Source organism: Tupaia chinensis, unplaced genomic scaffold (assembly GCF_000334495.1).
Source record: "Tupaia chinensis unplaced genomic scaffold, TupChi_1.0 Scaffold000215_1, whole genome shotgun sequence".
NCBI classification, from domain to species: domain Eukaryota; kingdom Metazoa; phylum Chordata; class Mammalia; order Scandentia; family Tupaiidae; genus Tupaia; species Tupaia belangeri.
In genome coordinates this window covers 1,683,355-1,688,836 of record NW_006159690.1, presented here as the reverse complement: position 1 = coordinate 1,688,836, position 5,482 = coordinate 1,683,355, and the positions used below count along the sequence as shown (strand labels likewise).

The following is a 5,482-nucleotide window of genomic DNA, read 5'->3' as shown; positions in this document are numbered from 1 at the left end:
ATTGTCAGCTTCTAAAACCCCTTGTGCTACCTCTCAATCATTATCCCTCTTTTCTCCAAAATAACCACTATTCTAACTTCCATCATTATAGAGTGGTTTTACCTACTTGAATCCTATTAAAATGGAATAGAATAATCTATACTTTTTGTACTTAATTCATCATTTGTTTTTGTGAGATTCATTCATGTTTTTGCATGTAGTAATAGTTGATTCCTTTTCACTGCTGTGTAGTATTCCATTGATGAGACCACATTGTATTCTGCTTTTTTCCCCCTGTTGTGCTTGTGGGCCTGCAGGACAGCCGCGGCCATGGGTCTCTGTTTCACAGGATGGAATTTGTTAAAATTGTCAAGAATAAGGCCTACTCTAGTAGATAACTAGTGAAATTTAGAAGATGACAGGAGGGTAAAACTGATTACTGTACTCGGAAATGCTTGATGATCCAGGATAAAAATAAGTACAGCACACCCAAATACAGGATGATAGTTCATGTACTAACAGAGATGTCATTTGTCAGATTGATTATGCCCGTGTAGAAGGGGATATGATAGTCTGTGCAGCTTATGCACATGAACTACTAAACCCGGTGTGAAGGTTGGCCTGACAAATGATGCTGCAGCATATTGTACTGGCCTGCTGCTGGCCCGCAGGCTTCTCAGTAGGTTTGGCATGGACAAGATCTAGGAAGGTCAAGTGGAAGTGACCGGAGATGAGTACAGTGTAGAAAGCATCGATGGTCAACCTGGTGCCTTCACCTGCTATTTGGATGCAGGCCTTGCCAGAACCACTGGTGATCAAGTTTTTGGGGCCCTGAAGGGAGCAGTGGATCGAGGCTTATCTATCCCTCACAGTACCAAACGATTGCCTGGTTATGATTCTGAAAGCAAGGAATTTAATGCAGAAGTCCATCGGAAGCACATCATGGGCCAGAACGTTGCAGACTACATGCGTTACGTAATGGAAGAAGACGAAGATGCCTACAAGAAGCAGTTCTCTCAGTACATAAAGAACAGTGTAACTCCAGACATGACGGAGGAGATGTATAAGAAAGCTCACACTTCCATATGAGAGAACCCAGTCTATGAAAAGAAACCCAAGGAAGAAGTTAAAAAGAAGAGGTGGAATCGTCCCAAGATGTCCTTTGCCCAGAAGAAAGATCGGGTAGCTCAGAAGGCAAGCTTCCTCAGAGCTCAGGAGCAGGCTGCTGAGAGCTAAACCAAACAATTTTCTATGACTTTATTCAAGATAAAAAACTACAACAAAGCAAAAATAAAATTAAATGATTTCTGATTTGGGGAGATCATGAATAGTCCTTATATAATCATTTCCAGTTCAGGGAGTGAGGTGCCTGAGATCATGCTGCTGACAGAGTGCTTCCTTCTGGATGCTGTTCCAGGCTTCTCCCGCACCTTCTGGTAGTTTGCAGGCAAGTTTGCATTCTTTGGCTTCTAGATTTCTATCTTCCTTTTTGCCTGGTGCTCTTTCTTGTGCATGTCCCTGTGTCCAAATTCCCCCTTTTATGAGGACAGCAGTTGTACTGCATTAGAGCCTACCCTGCTCCCGCATGATTTTATCTTAACGAATTACATCTGCATGGACTGTATTTCCAAATAAGGTCAAACTCTATCACACTGGGGATTAGAACTTTGACATATGGACTTTGGAGGACACAATTCAGCTCAGAAGGCATTTGAAAAAAGTCTTCCAGTATGCGTTCTGCTGTTACCCTCTCTTAGTGGCTCCGTAGTAGATTAGAGATGGCCATAAGTTCCTTTTTACTCTCCCCATTGAGACTTGGTGTTTATTACTCCTTTCTTTCTTTTCTCCTTTAATTAATAGAGGGTGCTTGTGCCTTCCAGAGAAAGAGAAGGAGCAAGAATGAAAGCACCCCCCAATGGGGTGTGGTCACACCACAATCCCTTGTCCTCTGTCTCTCCATCATGTCTGGATTTTAGCCATGCATGCACAAGCACATGCACATGCACCCAGTGTGTTTTTCAAACTACTGGGTTCAAGATTTAAACTGCAGTTAGTCATGTAAGATCTGGCTCCCTTAACCACTAGGCTGTGAGGCTGGTCCTAATACTCCTTTCTTTGAATCTAGGCTTTCCCTATGATGGGTCAACCAATAAAACATGTAGAAAGTGATGCTGTACCAAGAGAAGACTACTGCATTTGAGCTGTGAACTATTGCTTCCAGGGACTGAGACTAATGAAGACTTTCTGCTGAGGCTTCACCCTCCAGATCCCATTCTAGAGTGGTAGAGCACCCCTTGTATACTTCTCTCTGTCTCTCTCTGTCCTTTCATTAAAAAAAAAAAAAAAAAAATTTAAGGTAAAGTATTTTCTTGGCTCTCAGATCCTCCTTTATCTGCCTACTTCTCACTTTCCCTCCCTCCTATTTAGGAGAGGCAAAAGTGTAGGCCTTCAGAGAAGACTGCTGCATTGGAACTGTGAACAATTGGTTTCACATGCCATGCTGTTTTTATTTTATTCTTTTTTCAAAAAAAGTAATAAATTCAGGACCAGCAGTTAGCGTAATGGCTATGTTGCTGGACTCCCACGTAGTCGACCACAGTTCGCATCCCGGACCCAGTGGCTTAAAACTCACGCCAAGCACGTGTGTGTGCATGCCCAAGATCCTGAGAGGAGAATGGAGGAGAAGGGATTGAAGTGTGGCCATCCCCCCTGGGGGGTGATTTCTCGCTTTCTGTCTCTCTGTCTCTCTCTGTCTGTCTGGTGAGTGCATGTGCCCTATAGCAAAAACCTCTCAAAAAAATAAAAATAAAAATAAAAATAAATTGTTTTTAAATGTTTTTTTTTAATTCCCTTTTTTCTCTCTTTCTTTGTTTTCTTTTCCTTTATCCTTAAATTTGTGGTAGTTTCTTTTTTGTTTGTTTGTTTAACTTTATTTATTTATTTATTTATTTTAATTTGATCAGAAAGGGACAGGGTAGGGAGGGGGTGTGAGAAAGCAAGCTGCCAGGTCCAGGACTCAAACTTCAGTCAGCCATGTAGGACTCCAGCACCCTTAACCACCACACCACCTGTCGCCCCTCTTTTCCTTTTTCTTTTACCTTCATTGCTTTGTTGCTCAAGCTTCCACATACTGAGTATCTAGACAGGTTTAAGTGAACAGTAGCCAAACATCTGAATACTATTAGGGTCAGAATATTCCTCAATTCCCACTGAATCTGCTGCACAAAGAGAGCAAAATGAAATTACAGAGATTGTAGACCACCTCCTCCTGCACACCTCTGAATGCTCATTTTGAACTTCAAGAAAGTAGGAAGAAATGTATAACCCATCAGATGACCAGAAATCACCACAAAGGCACAAGAAATAGGAAAAACCAAGAAAATACCTCTCTCCCAAGGGAAAAGAACAACTCCTCTTCATCTGCAAACACCACAATGGAACTTGTGGAAATGTCTGAAGAATTTAGAATATTCATAGTAACACAGCTAACAGAGATGCAAGAGTAGAGAGGCAATATACTCCAGAAGATGCAGGAGAAAAGAGTTGATGAGTTCCAGGAGGTAAGGAAGTTCTTGCACTATCTGAAAGAGGTAATACAGACCATAAAAAATAATCAAACAGAACTGTTAGAGATGAAGGCTATAATACAGGAAATTAAAAGCTCCCTTGAAAGTATTCAAAGCAGTTTAGACCATACAGAAGATCTAATCTCAGGTGTAGAAGACAGAATCTTTGCCATAGAAAGATTCACTAAAAAGACTGAGAAAATAACCCCCAAAATACGAATAGTGTACAAAAAATATTAGATACCATTAAACATCCAAACATTTGGATAACTGGTATCGCAGAAGGTGAAGAGAATAATAAGGGCATTAATAATCTATTCCATGAAATCCTAGAAGAAAACTTCCTAAACCTAGAGAGGAACTTAAAGATCCAGACCCAAGAAATACACAGGACCCCAAATAGAATCAACCCAAGAAGATCTCCTCCAAGACACCTTATAGCCAGACTGACCAAAACCACAGACAGAGACAAGATACTAAAATTGGTAAGAGAAAAATGTCAAGTCACCTACAAAGGATATTCCATCAGGCTAACAGCGGGCCTATCATCCAAAATAATAAGAGCAAGGAAAGAATAAGAGCAAGGAAAGAATACTGTACCTAGCAAGATTATCTTTCATATGGGAAGAAAAGACAAGAACATTCTCAGATAAACAAAACCTGAAAGAATTTACAACACCAGACCAGCTCTCCAAGAAGAGTCTATACCAGGAAAACTAAATACAGACACAGAGAAATAAGAGTTCAAAACAACTAATAAAATGGCCAGTTTAATGGTAGGGACACATCCAGAGTTAAATATTATCTTCCAGAATTTAAACAGAAAGATTGGACCACAACAGAAGATAAAGTATATGAGTTTGAACTGGTGAAATAGAATTTTATGACTTTTGACTAAAACATTACTGATTTTGGGACCAGCAGTTAGCATAATGGCTATGTCGCTGGACTCTCATGTAGTCAACTGTGGTTCGCTTCCTGGAGCTGGTGGTTTAAAACTCACACCGGGTGCATGTGCGTGCGTGCCCAAGATCCTGAGAGGAGAATGGAAGAGAAGGGATTGCGGTGTGACCATCCCCCCTGGGGGGTGATTTCTCGCTTTCTGTCTCTCTCTGTCTCTGTCTGTCTGTCTGGCGAGCGCACGTGCCCTATAGCAAAAACCTCTCCAAAAAAAAAAAAAAATTGAAAAAAAAAATTACTGATTTTCTTCTATGTTTTGTTTTTCCAGATTTAAGGACTTTTTGTCTTCTTTACCTACTATTTGAATAGAATCCTAACCCATTTTCTGGCTTTAAGTCTTAAGCAAATTTCTCTTAAACATTTTTTTATTTTGATTTATTAAAGCTAAAACTGCCTTTCTTGAAATTAAACAATATATTTAAAAATACCTGTTTAATGACTAGAGTAAGCTATATAGCCTCAGCTAGTTGCGACTTTATAGTATATTTATTCTACTCACTGAGTTGCATGCCTAAAGTCAGACATGTGTTCACATATATGTCTATATCAGCTGAACTTGCTATTGAAAGTATTTAGATTAATTAAAATATTTTGTGAATCAATAAGATGGGTGGGGTGAAGGAATGGAAAGCAACTGTAGATACCAGAAACAGTGTAGGATGAGGGTGGGAAATGGCAGAGGATGAGAAATAGAGAATAAGAGAATTTATATATATATATATATGAAACAAAAAATGGAAAATTATTTGTTGACAATAACATGTATGATTAAACCACTTTGCAGTGTATTCTGGATGGGAAATCACATTTTGTATGCTGTGATGATGATCAGTGAATGAATGTAAAATGCATAAATTAAAAATAAAAACAAACAAGAAAGTGATGCTATACCAGTTCTAGGCCTAGCATTTCAGAGAAAGGGCAAATGGTACTTTTTCCTTCTTGGAGGACTTACTCTTGGGGCACCAGACTGTGAG

General features: G+C 39.7%; 1 pseudogene; it reads left to right on the top strand.

Annotated features, from left to right (window-relative positions):
- The first annotated feature begins 320 nt into the window (after window positions 1–320).
- Window positions 321–1,215, top strand: LOC102495962 (60S ribosomal protein L5 pseudogene; annotated as a pseudogene).
- The last annotated feature ends 4,267 nt before the right edge of the window (window positions 1,216–5,482 follow it).